Below are 14,062 nucleotides of genomic sequence, written 5' to 3' on the forward strand. Positions count from 1 at the left end.
GAAGATTGGCAGCCTCTAATCATTTCACTCCCATTCTATAGCATTAGTGCTTATTTTAAGGCTAAGAAAAAAGAATTACGACCAAAATTTATTGACAATGCAATAGAAACCTGATTGATGAATATTATACCAGAGAAAATCATTGAATAACTGAAAATTGAAAACTGGAAGAGATTTTTGAAATCTTGTGTAGCCTTGCTGCTTTATAGGTAACTACTGGAAAGTAAGTACTTTTCTCAGTGTTGAGGGCAAGCTATTTTTATATGAACCAGGTCTGGGACAATGTATCCAGATACCTCTGCTTCCAAATACCTAAATCTTTAACTCTATCTCTACCAGTGGAAAGAACTGTATCCTTTAAAAAAGAAAAATCATCCTTCAGGCAACTCACAAACCAAACCTTCTGCTCTGAAGTTTCCCTACAGAACTGTTTGTAACCCCATCTCCTTCTAATCATGGCCATTATTTTTAATCTTTTAAGAATGTTTAAAAAATTCTAAAACTATTTCACTTTCTTGTTTCAAACACACAAATGTGGTATCTAGCAACAAATTCAAAGAATAAGTTGCTTTTAGAAAAACTTACTTTTTAATTCTAAACAGATACATTGGTTCGATCTGATATGAACTTGAACTCTGTTTGCAGTTCATAATTACAATTAAATTTGCATCTGTTGCCTGCTCCTTGTACCTCTAGTAATATTGTAAATGCATGATTTTATAAATTCAGCAAAGAACATAAATAGCTCATTCCAATTCCTTACACATTTGTCTTAATCAATTGATCTACTTTCTCTTGTTAGAGGATGTCCCAGCTGATGGTTTTAGTTTGTGGTCTATCACCGTCAGCAGAACGTATCCCCAGTAGTGGTGCTGTTTCTTCCTTGTTTGTTTTCTGGAAACGATATGGTCTCCACCCTCGAGGTATACTCCTTGTCAGTTTTCTTAATTAAATTTACTGGTAAAAAAAAAAAAAAAAAAAAAAAAAAGGTTTTCTCTACTTTGTCAAAATTAACTCGGATTGTTTTATCATCCAAGGTATTGTCCATCTGTCGTTTTGGAGTTTCCTTATACTCTCATTCAATTCACTGTTCAAAATATTAAAATGCATTTATCTCTCACAAACGCCTACAAAACCCTACATGGCAAATTTTCCAAATATTTAGCATGAAACCTGACATACAGGAACCCCTCAATAAAATACCTGAAAAGCAAGAATGAACAAATAAATGAATGACTGTGGCACTGGATACAAAGGCAAGGTTGCTGACTCCCACACAAGAACTCAGTCTCCTCGATTCAGCTCATATGGAAGTTCTACTTGGATACAGTCTGGTCTAGAATATACTTTTCTGGCTCCCTAATGAAAAATACCAGCTGTGTCAGAATCTCTTGATTTCTACATATTCCTAAAGCCTGCCACAGCCTCAGAGAAGAAAGAGAATGTCCTCCTCTGCTCTCTAAGGCACCAGGTTTTGTTTTGCTTCAGGAGGTCGGATGGGTGAGGAGAAGTTCATTCAATCAGAACCACAGGCAGCATATCTTAAAACATACAAGCTAAATTAGGAAATAACCTATAATGAAAAAGAATATATGAAAAGGAAAAAACATGTATGTATAACTGAATCGCTATGCTGTACACCAGAAATTAACACAACATTGTAAACCGACTATACTTCAGTTAAAAAAACGAAATTAAACAAAAAAGAAAAAAAGAAAGTCAACTCACTCTACTCTTCATCCACTGAATCCCTTCCTTTTGGACTAGATTATTTCGAGAGATAGGGATCAGACAGTAATGCAGTTCCCGTGGTCCCCAGCGGACTAAATGGTTTGCTAAATAGCAGAATGAGTAGGGCGACTCTCCTGCAGCGTCGTGAGAGGTGCTCTGCTCACGGCAGGAAGACGGGTCAGGAAGCCCCCAGCTTGTCAGTCTTCCCCTCTGTCCCTGACCCCTGCCTTCTAATCCATCACTGCCTACTTGCCTAGTTCTTGGAAGGAGACTTTTCCCCCCACATCCTCACCAATGTTAATCTCTCCATGGGCATGTCTCCAGTAAACGGGAGATGTCTAGCTCTGTGTGCCAGCCATTTGGAAATGGTTTGTGAACTTGCCTTTGCCTCATCTCCTCTCCAGAGACCACCTTCACTGAGTGCTGACTGTAATTTCATTCCACGCAAATGGAAAACTGACCTATGTATTCATCTGAAGTGACTGAGCTTTTAGGGACCTCGTTATTGCCGTAGAAGCCCGAGTTGTTGCCTGAGATCTGAAGGAGAAACTTCCCTGGAGAAACCAAAATCATCCCTAGTGAAGTTATGATTCTACACAGAAGGGCATCTCTGAGTAGTTCTCTTTTTCTGAAAGATGAATGTCAGATCCACTTAGCCTAAAACTTCTGGGGGAAAAAAAAATTAAAACTTTCCTTCATTTTTAAATCCTGAATATAAGAGGTCATCAGCAATATACAGGTCAATTTTGAATTCAACAAACTGATTAAGCATCTCCCATAGGCAGGCAAGAATTGCTAAGGACAGTGAAAACAAATGTATTGGGAAATTCAGGCAGAACTTGTTTTATTGTGCATCATTTTATTGTGCTTTGCAGATACCATGTTTTTTATAAAATGACATTTTGTGGCACTACTACGTCAAGCAAGTGATTGGTACCATTTTTCCAAGAGCATTTGTTCACTTCGTGTCTGTGTGTCATATTCTGGTAATTCTCACAATATTTCAAGCTTTTTCTTTATCATCATGTGTTATGGTGATCTGTGCTCAGTGATTTTTCATGTCACAGCTACTGCAAAAAGATTACAACCAAGTGAAGTATGGGATGACGGTTGGCAATTTTTAGCAATCAAGTATTTTTAAATTAAGGTATGTACTTTTTTTTAAAGACATAATGACACTGTACACTTAATAGACTGTAGTATAGTGTAAACATAACTTTTATATGCAATGGGAAAACAAAAACGTCACGAGACAAGCTTTATTGTATATTAACTTTTTGAGGTGGTCGGTCTGGAACTGAACCTGCAACATCTCGGAGGTATACCTGTATGCTTCTGAGCTAAATTTGTTTTTTCCCTTAATGAGAGTTAGTTAAATGACTAGTATTTAAGCATGTCTATTATGCTGATTCTAGATATACATATATGTACATATGTACGTATATTATTTGTGTATGTATATATTTTCATACATATATTATATATGTAGGTATTATGTATGTATATATTCTAGATATATACACATACCTCTATGCATATGTGCATATGATGTATGTATATCATGCATGTGTATATTATAAATGTGTTATATGTATAACATATTATATATGTATGTGTGTATATGTATATATACATATATAATCTATCTACCCTTCCCCTTGTTTGTTTTCCAGCAAGTATCAGAATACCAAAGAATTATACATCTATTCTCAGATGCCGTCTGTGAAATTTCACGGGATAACTTTCTAACTGTACTCTCAGAAGAATGGCTGAAATTTAATTACAGTAAAAAATACAATGTGATTATCTGATGAACTTACTGCTTCGCGTGGTTCAGCTCCGGGACTAAAAGTGACTCACGGTTCTCCACTTTATGACCGGGGACTAACTGATTAAACCCCCACTGTGAGAGAAGTCTGCCCCACCCCTATTTTCACACAGGTGCCAAAATGCTTCATTCTAGGGAAAAGAAGTAAAGGTACTTAGAACCAGAGGGCCTATCGGCTGCCCAGTCCACACAGCTCACACAGTGATGGGAGGCAGGAAAGCGAAGCCTTCGGGGGGGGGGGGGGGGCGGGAGAGCGCACCAGCAGGCCCGACCCTCCGGCTGCTTTGATGTCGCAGAGGCCCCTGGGAAACGCTTCCAGCTCCCAAGCCACCCAGACCTGCGGCTCCTGCCTCTTGCCATTAGTGCAGGGCTCGGGGCTATTCCTTCGTGGATCCACTCAGTCCCTTCATATTCAATAATTCAGTTCTTCAGCCACCCTCTGGGATGGTAGAAATTACACAACTAAAAGGTTCTGGGGAAAAAATTCCTAAACGTTCACCTCCAGGCAATTCTGAAGTGGGCCATCCCTCCCCGAGAGACTGACAGAAGATGACGACCACATCAAGCCCCTCAACCCTGAGACCGTGCACACCTCCGAGAGCACTTCCTGCCTCGGCCTGGCCTTTGACACTGCACAGGCACAGGGACAGTAAGGCTCGTCTCCGATTTTAACCAGCAAAAATGTACATGGGGTGGAAACAGAGGAGAGCTGTGCTCCAAATTACCACCGCCCCCCAAAAAATCTTAGAAGTTTTTCTTAATCATGTAACCAAGTTAAATCTCTCTCTAAACTTTTATTATATGGAAAGATGATGATTTCTTGGTAGTGAGTAATACCTGGGAGCCAGGTACTTTCTTTCTGCTTCCATCCTGCAAAGTAGGCCTCATCTGTCCTACATTATAAATGAGAAGACTGCAGCAATGAGGAATTAACAAAATTGCAAAAGTCCCATAACCAGTCATTTGTTTAGATCTGACTGGTGTAACTATACTCTTAGACCTGCAGAAAATATGAGGCACAGAGAAGTCTTGGCCACAGACACACTCCTCCTTATTTACTTGGAAACCAAACACCCGGACTGCTTGTTCAGGTGGTAAACTGTGTATTTATCGAGGCAAAATTTGGAGCAGTGAGATTTGGATATGCCACCACATTTAGACTTTATTTTCCGGAACTTTTATTTTAATCCAAATTTCGGACATTCCTCTGACCTGCAGAATCCCACGGAGGCCCTCGCACCTCTGCGTAAAGTCTTCCCTGAGTGCGCACAGCAGTCACCTGCTCCCTCTCAGATCAGCTGCAGCATACTCCCGCCTACACCTCTCCCTTAATTATTTTTAACTTTTTTGGGGAGGGCCAGAGGATAATTAGGTTGGTTTGTTTGTTTACTCTTGTTGAACCCAGAATCTCGTGCATCCTAAGCACGCGCTCTGCCACTGAGCTATACCCTCCCCACCACTTCTTAGTTTTAACCTGACCTTGGATCAGAAGCTCCTGAGTTCAAAATATCTATCTATAGCTTCGGACATCATATTGACAAACAACGCAGACACTGTGATCATTTGTGCAGTAAAATAATATCCCTCTCGGAAGGATATTTACTTCTTTTTCCTGGAATATGTATACTTTTAAAAAATATATACACTCTCTCACATTTAAATACATATATTCTCCCACCTCTTGATGCTCCAAAACAAAAACAAAAACACTAAAACCTAAGTCACACATGGTCCTGGATGAAGATAATAATTATAATAATAATCAGAGGTAAAGGCGTCCTGTCCTTTAGGGTGCTTAACCGTAGTGTGCACGCATCATGATGGCATGCGGTGTTATTTCATCTTTCCAAAACTCCTTTTGTGATTATATGAAAATTTTAGGGCTAGAGAAAGATTTTAATCTTCACAAAGGAAATACGTGCTGTGACCGAAGTTAAATAAGCACCAGAGTGGGGGGGGGGGGGGTGGAAAATGACGCGTCACTAATACCAACTAGTTGTTCCCAGGGGGATTTCTGAATTCGTCTTTAGTGTGATGCCATTTGTTTGGTAATTTCCTACAATTCTTGGAATACCACCATATCCAAGGAAATTTAAAATAAACAAATACAAAACTATAATTCAAAAGGGTTAGCTCAGTCATTCCCATAAGCCAGATAAAATAAACAGGATCACAGACATGACTGTGAAGCCCTGACAACTGAGTCATTTGGCAGAGCACAACTGCAATTTGAACACAACTACGTTCACAACTATGAACACAACTTCGTTGGCTTAGAGTCATTTTTTGACTATAAATCTTAATCTTCTTTCTTTAAAAAAAAAAAAAAAAAGAAAGTGCCATTTCCAACCAAAAGGTTTTCTGACACTCTTTTTCTTTAAATTGAGTTTTAAAGATGTAGTGAGTACGTGAAGCTTGCAAAGGCTGCTGAAATCTTGAGTCTGTCACATACGCACATGGAATCTACTTGTTTTCTAACAGCTCTTTGATGATTAAATTAAGTCAGATGACAGCAACGGTGGGATTTCCACCAAAGCTGCATGCACATTAACAAGCAAAATGCTAAGAAAAACATGTCGATGCAGAGTATAGATATTTTCTTATCAATAAATATTAGAACGTCATGTGGGGATTTGAGCTTGTGGCTTTAGAAATGTATATAAAAAGCCGCAAGAACAATTTGATAGCGTTTTACTTTCCTACTGCGTGTACAAGCAAGTAAGTTAAACAGTTACATGAACTCCCTGAATTTCGGTGAGTCGCCAAGCCCCTCCTCCCTTCCCTGCTGACCCATGGCTGGATTCTCCCAGATCTGGGTGACACTGATGAAATCACCTGAAAGCAACTGAAGTGACAAAAAGTAGATGACAGCTGGGCCTTCTGACGGACGTGTCAAGGTATATTATATGTCGACTTGAAGGATCATAACACTTTTAGAAATTGATGTTCTATTTTATTCTTTAAAGATGTTGAAATAGGTTACCTCAATTATTGGTGTTGATTCTCCATTTCAACCAGATCAAAATAGGTTAATATGCATTTTCCCCCCTTTAACGTATGATTCTATGGATTAGATTGTTTCAAAGTGAGTACTGTATCTTGGCAATTAGAAGAAAATCTGCTAAATACACATTGGGACAATCGAGCACCATTCCTCTGGCTTCTGCTTCCCTAGAGTCCTCATTCTTAAGTGTTTACTGTTTAGTAAAGAGGCAACTAACGATAATGCAGGTGCAGAAGAATGCGTATCCGTTATTAAGAGTCCCAGCACTACATACTAGGCTGAGAAATCACCGAGTTCTTTTGGAAGTCCCTGTCACAAACACGGATGTCCTGTCTGGTGTGGACGGCAGGGAGAGATTACTGGGTTTATCCAAGTCAATTAGCCTTCTGAGTTCACCTCAATGGAAAACAAACAAACAAACAAACAAAAAACCCCGCTGATAAAAGACTGTACATCGTATTATGGATTTTGCATAGAAACATTAACCACAGTATGCCAAATAAATCTCCACAAAATTTGCCAAAATACTGGAAATAAAAAGTGACGTAATTGTTTCCCTGTTAAAAATCTTAAATCCTTCTTTTCAACTGAAACCATTGTTTTTACTTGTATTACAACCAGTGTTATTATTTACAGAAGTGATTTTATCAACACAAATCTTAATATCTTGTGTGTGATCCAAAACAAATTTTTAATTTAAGAATGACTGTATCATTTTGAGGCGGGTGAAAGGTGAGAAAATGTTAAGAGTTCTGTTTTTTAAAGGGATTAATTATTAGTGGACACCTCGCCCCTCTACCTGAAGAAAATGAAATTATTTTTTCTGTTGCTAGAAAAAAGGAACAACTGCAGAGTATATTATTTTAAAAATGTCTTATGAATTTATGACGGAGGGATAATTATGAACTTGTGCCCTGAGTGAGAAAATACTGGATTAATTCTCTGGCTTTTTAATAAGCCACAGTTGCAATTTTATCCTAATAGATATCACTTGATTACAGAACTTGAAAAATCTTACATAACCTGTGGCATTGACATGTCTATTAAGTAGAGGTTACCAAAAAAAAATTGCCAGAAGACATTTTCTTGAGGAGAGTATGTTTAGGTATTTAAAATATTGATCTACTGTGGCCAGAGACTGTGATTAACAGTCTTTCCACCTGGTGATACTAAGATCTACGCTGGCTGCAAGAACAGAATAGAATATGATGCTAAAGGCTCAGTTTGAAAGTACAGTCAGTTTGGTGTATATAAGACAATTCTTTTGTTTTTTCGATATCCCCCCTCAATTGTCCCAATGTAATTATTTCAATTCACTTTTTGATTTACCTGCAAAACTACTCCCCAGGGCACAGATATGTCCCAGTAATTTTAGAGAAAGGTACATTCAAGATGCTATACGGGCATTTTATGTTTTCCGAAAGTATCACCAGACTACAGAGGATTTTGAAAGCACAAGATAACAATGCTACCGAAAATTTTAAAATTCTGAATAAACTTGATAATCTATCTCAAGAGCTTCATCCAGCATGTTATATTAATGTATGCAATTTAAATACTTTGTATCTCACCTCCCATCTAATCCTTACAGAAATAAAACGGTTGTGACGTAAATACAAGTAACAGATACTTTTAACATCCAAGGACAAGTTTAATCCAAGACGAGCAAAACTGATTTAAATTATAAGACTCTGAGGCACTGAAAAAAAAAAACAGTTTATTACAACTTGGCATGAATGTACCTTAAAGGAAACTAGCACTCAGAAGAAAATATAGTCTGAGAAAAACAAATCCAGTCATAGATATAGCTTGTTAATATTTTTCTTACACTTTAAGTAGTTCTTCAACATTTACTTATATCACTGCTTGTAGTCATCTATCATATTTAACTTTAAATGTGAGAGTAAAAAATAAAGGAAAGCAAAAGTCAGCCGAAATGTAGAGCCTCTGGAACCACCAATTTCCTAAAAAAATAAAGATCCTTTGTCTAAAGAGAGGAAGTATGTATTTTATAAATTCATCATCACTGGCTGAAAACATGTTCAGAACTTTCCAGATGACATAATGCATTTTTAAGGAAGCCAGTTCTTTCTCAGATTAGAGATGCACCCATTTCTAAAGAGGCGACCACTGTGTGGTACCAGTTAGCACGGTCCCAGTACTTACCATCTGAAGAAATGGCTTTCAGTGTCGACATCACTTCTAAGCCCCATGTTCTTTCTCAACCTTGTCGCAAAGCCGATGTGAATTAAACTAACTCATGTACAAATGGTTCACTTGCAATTTCCAACCGTATGGACTTCAGATTGTCTCCCCATCCTAATGAGAATGCTCAGTCATACCCGCTTCTGGCTACACTGTATATTGTATCTTCAGTGGCTGACTCATCCACCCTCTACCCGTGTAGCTTATCACCACCTTGTCCACAGACAAAATACACACTGAATTCAGATGAGACTTCCCACTGCCTGGAGAATCTTGAGAAAGGCATCAGCATTGTGGTCCAAAGAGCATGACCACTGAGGGAAGTATTACAAACCATGCAGATGACTTTCTCCATCTAGAAGTACAAGGTGCAAAACACAAGCAGCAACAGCAATAAATTAACACTATCTCTTCACAGTGAATTTCCCTTGGTAGTTTATTTGGGGGGGGGGCGAGGGCAGGGGGAGGAAGGGGAATTATTTCTCCTGAAACTTGAAAAGATACAGAACAACTTTGCATTTTGTTCTAACAGCTTCATTTAACAACAATTGTATGACTCACTTCCCCACTTAATCAAAACTTCTCACTTTCCCTTATGTTTATTACTTTTGAAACTACATAGGCATCTTTCTAATTAGCTTCACTCTATACAAATAAGTAACCGGACTGTAGTACATCGTTACTATGAAAATGAACAGCAGAGACCTTTCTGGTTGAACACACTCACTTTCTACCTCGAGACAGGTGTTCTGCGTATATGCAAATGTTGCAGACAGATGGCTTTATATGTTTTACGCTTTATAAGATATGTCCCCCCTCATTATGAGATTCCAAAAATTACCAGTGCTGCCTGTGCTATCTACATTTTAAAAATATTTAACCTTCGGTATGATAATCTATTGTGCTTATCTCAAAGTAAGGAGAGAAAACAACTCAAATATTCTATCAAGTTCAACCAAAACTTCCTGCTTCACTTTGTTGTCACAATCCTTGACCTAGACTTCAGGTTTATAAAAGGAAATGAAAAACAAATTTACAAGGCAGAGTTTCAAGTTTTCATCGTATCTTAGAAGGATGCTACTCATTTTATGCCCGGAGCATTTTACAAACTCCAAACCCTTCCCGAGGACAATATTTTAGCAATCTGAAATTATTTCTGCACTTACCACCCAAGAATCTGACAGCTTGTATTAAAAATAGTATATGTGAAGGAACTCCCTAGTTACTATCTGCCCGAAGTTTTTAGGCACTCAAATTATTAAGTCTTCTTTCTAAGAATTACTGAAGAGGTTGATGGAAACATATCAAACTATTCATGTGTAATTCTCTCACTAAAATCAATTGATTTCTGTTAGTACATTAGGACTATATAAAATTACCATATCCAGTAGCCAGTCTGTATCTTTCCAAAAAGCCTTCTCCAGTATCCATAACCTTGCACTGCTCTGTCTTCCATCATGCTTCCTGTATTGCTGAGTGAGGTGCTTGCTCCTTCATTAAATAGCATTAAAAATAGACTGCACAGAAGTCCCCAGTGGAGCATGCTCTAACAGGGCTAACGCCACAGTTCTCAAGGTAACCATTCTCAGCTGGTATCTAAGAGGGAAAGTCACTGGGAGATCAGCAATTTGCAAATCTGGTGGCACACACAAACCTGTCTCAGTCTGAGCTGAGTACAGGAAAAGAGAAATCAGTGCGTAGTGAATTTAAGTCACTGAGAAGTTGAAAGTCAATTCCTAGAGCTACGTAAGTTTCTTTAAATATGCCTCACCTAAAGAAAGTGTTCTGTGGAACAGTCATTCATCTACAGCAACTTACACTGTCAGATAACAAAAATCATGTCCACTGAGGGTAAATTAAGACATCTACGCACAGCAGTCTAAATGTCTTAAAATTGCATTTAAACCAAATTACTTTAAAAGAGATAATAGTATTAATAAGCAAGGGTAGTAGTAGGTTATTAGCCTTTTGCATCTTTTGTGAGGAAGCATATTCCTTAAAGAACAGTCTAAACTCACTGTCCAGAAAATTTAAAAATATTCTGTGAATTGAAGTGATAAGAAGTTTAAGAAAGTGGTAAGAAAGGAAATACAGGATAGAACACAAATACATACCTTAAGAATCCATATAAACCTGTGAAGAGTACATATATAATTTCTCACATTTGATCCACATTAGAAGGGCAGCAGAAACAATTACTGCCAAGGTGGTAGACTAGTCGGCTACTTGTACAAAACACAGCTAGAGCTCTACACTTCCAAATGACAGTCTCCTGTGAAAATGACATGAACTAAAATCCTATGAAGACATGCAAACCCGGTGGTAACACAAATGCAGAGGATCAAAGGAGTAGGTGCATTTATCTTAAAGTGTCAAAGATTTCCAAACTTTCACCGAATGAAAAATGATATCCTGTCATCTCCATTTCTCTGTTTTCTTAAAACAATCATAGCCATTTTGATCTCCAAAGTGAATGAGGAGGAGGTAGAGATTGTTTGGATTTATCCAGCTTTTGAGTGAAATCTACAGATTCACTCCAACTCTGGGAACATCATTTTTGTTTGAATGTCATTTAATCAGAAATTAAAATGGGTATCTGCACTCTAAACACACTCTTGAGAAAGTGATTTCTACCAGCCTTACAGTGTACTTACTAGCTTCCCATCCCTGTAACTTTCAATTTCTTCTTAGTTTTTCCTTTTAGGCTTGGTGTCTGTCCTTATCCTGTGTCATGAAGAGGTGATCAAGTACTGAACCCCAGGAGCCGACAGCAATCACATTCACTCCAGCTCTATTTCCATGCATAAATATTCCGTGAGTCAATTTCTCTTACGAAGAAACTTTCTAAACACCTGTCTAATTCAACACAATTCTACCATCATATCTACGACCTGAAATGGAAGACATTAAATTTGGACTTGGCAATGAAATACAGATTTCAAACACCTCAAAATAAAACTGAACATCTTTTCCCCTGAAACTCCTTGGCAGCCAGGACCTCAAGCCCTGTGAGGACAACAAACAGGTGACAACTTCTGGCCCCTTGCATAGCCTCTTTCAAATGAAACAAGAGCATCCCAAACTTTCTAGGGAGAAACCTGCAAAAATCACTGTAGACTGCTCAATGAAGAGACTTGCCCTTTTCAATTCTCTCCCAGCTTACTATTTTTGCCTCATCTGGGGGAGGGGGAGTTTACCCCTCCTTTGAGAAAACATTAAAGTACCATACATGTATAATAGCAGATTTCTACAAACACGAAGGAGAAATGCAGGCAGGGAACAATTCTAAAGAAAAGCACAGTAAGGAGAAGGAAAAAAAAATTACAAAAAACATTCACGTCGGAAGACCTTGATTATTACCTTGACTGAACAGTGGATATCCCCCCAGCGTCTTGGTGCCTTGATTGATTTGATTTAGTTTTTGGCTTTTATTAATAGTATTGTTTCTCACTGATCGATTTGGCTATATTGGTTTGGCTTGGCTTGGCTTATTAGTATTACTGTTATTTTTGGTCGATTTATTTAACTGCTAGTAAAAAGAGCTGTCTGCGGCGTCAGCTGGGCTGCAGCGGCCAGTGCTGCGGGGACAGCGGTGGCTTCAGCGGCGGGAGAAGCCGCGGTCCCTGCTGCTCCTCGCTGCTCCGGACGCGCTCCGGGGCGCCGCCGCCGCCTTCTCTGCCCAGCTGCCTGCGGAGAGCGAACGTGCCCCCGCCTCCTGTCTGCCAGTCTGTCCCCGGGCACGTCTGTCTGCCTGTCGCTCAGCCTTGCAGCCGGCCGCGGGATTCTTGCACTCCTGCGCTTCGCTCTCCAAACCGCCCCTCGCGAGGGCTGTGCGGTCTATCTATGCCGGCGTTCGGCCTGTCAGTTCCTCCGCACCTCGCAGTCCCACTAGCAAGGCAGGATGCCTCTTCCCTTCGTCGTCTGCACCCTCATCTCTTTCGCTTCTCCACTCAGTGCCCCTGGCCGTTTCCCTCGGACAGAGGAGGGCGTCTGTAGGGAGGGAGCACGAGGCTGCTTCTCTCTCTCCCTCTGCCTCCTCTCTCTCTCCTTCCCCTTCCTCTCCCTCCCTCTCCCTGCTTGCTGGTCTCCGTGCCTCCAGCTGTCTAACTGCTCCCACCTGTCCGAAGCTCTGTCACTCTCAGTCCCACCCTGAGCCAGCCGGCTTAGGGCGTCCCTGGGTCCGGGTGTCCCGCTCCCCGCCTCCGCAGTCTGCCCCTCCGAGCGCCCTGCCCTCCCACGCGCCCCGGCCGCGTCCGGTCCCCGCCCCAAGCTGGAGGCAGCGCCGGTGGCATGTGGCGCGGCAGCTGCTCGGCCAGCAGACTCCAGCCCCCGACCCGCCACACCCGGGAGATGGCCGCGGCCGGGAGCCTGTGGGGGCCGGGCCTGAGCCACGGGGCGCGGCCGGAGTTGGCCAAGTGGGAGCGCGGGCACCTGCCCTGTGCGCCTGGTGCTCGCGGTGCCATCCATCCCCCACCGGCAGTTCTAGCCGGCCCCCAGGCTGGAGACAAAGCGCATGAGCCCAGCGCGGCCGCACGAGCATCATTCATCAGAGAGAAAACTGGCACGTCGCCCCCTGCCCCTCCATGCCGCCTCCCCACTCCCCGCCCCGGCCGAGCCCCCCGCGTACCTCTCCCGGGCGCCTCCAGACTCTGGTGGACACTTGGCCAACCCTGCACAATCCTTTGCTCCGGTGCTCACTATCCAAGCCAACTCTGCAGAGAATATCCCGCAACAATAACACCTTACTCCACCCAAACGAAGCTGAAGCCTCAGAGCTCTGAGATGCTCGGCTTTGAGCAGGACCTCAAGTCTCGGTGTGCGGCGCCAAGTGGACTCCCAGTGGGCGACTGCCCAGCCCGCCGCCCACCCGGGCGCTGATTTAGACTCGCAGAGGTGCCCCAGAAACCTGGGCAGGCTAGGGCATGGGGCAGGGCACAGAGTTGACATCCGAAGAAATTAAAGCGCTGCATTTCCCGTTTGTTCTGGAGATGTGCTATTTTTATTATCTATAATTCATTTTTTTTCCCATTGTTTCAAGGCACACACTACCAAAAAGAAAAAAAGGGGGGGGGGAATAGTGGAGGAATGGGAATACATTTCCGGAACACCGCCCACCCCTCCTGGGTGAATCTGGAGCCTACTTTTCCAACATTATAGGTCGCCAGCCAAGATATATCACTCTGGCTTTCTGCCCCCAGCTGAGAGCAAGGCATTTGATTCTGGGCTTCCTCGCTAGGCTGTTATTAATGTGAAGCAAAATTATAGTTGTACACGCCTGCATGGAATTGCCAAAG

At 41.3% G+C, this 14,062-nt stretch overlaps 1 protein-coding gene across 3 annotated transcripts in view; it reads right to left on the reverse strand.

Annotated features, from left to right (window-relative positions):
* The window catches only part of ARPP21 (cAMP regulated phosphoprotein 21), a 151,266-nt gene extending 137,717 nt beyond the window's left edge, over positions 1 to 13,549 (reverse strand). Inside the window, exon 1 of one of the 3 annotated variants that reach the window (XM_031469884.2) lies at positions 13,396 to 13,549. The gene's annotated coding sequence lies outside the window, so the exon portion shown is untranslated. Of the gene's footprint in view, positions 1 to 8,729; positions 9,164 to 12,128; positions 12,990 to 13,395 lie in introns of those variants that run through there. The other 2 variants (XM_031469881.2, XM_031469883.2) reach the window with 2 other exon arrangements.
* Positions 13,550 to 14,062: the final 513 nt, after the last annotated feature.

This window comes from Camelus dromedarius, chromosome 17 (genome assembly GCF_036321535.1).
Source record: "Camelus dromedarius isolate mCamDro1 chromosome 17, mCamDro1.pat, whole genome shotgun sequence".
NCBI classification, from domain to species: domain Eukaryota; kingdom Metazoa; phylum Chordata; class Mammalia; order Artiodactyla; family Camelidae; genus Camelus; species Camelus dromedarius.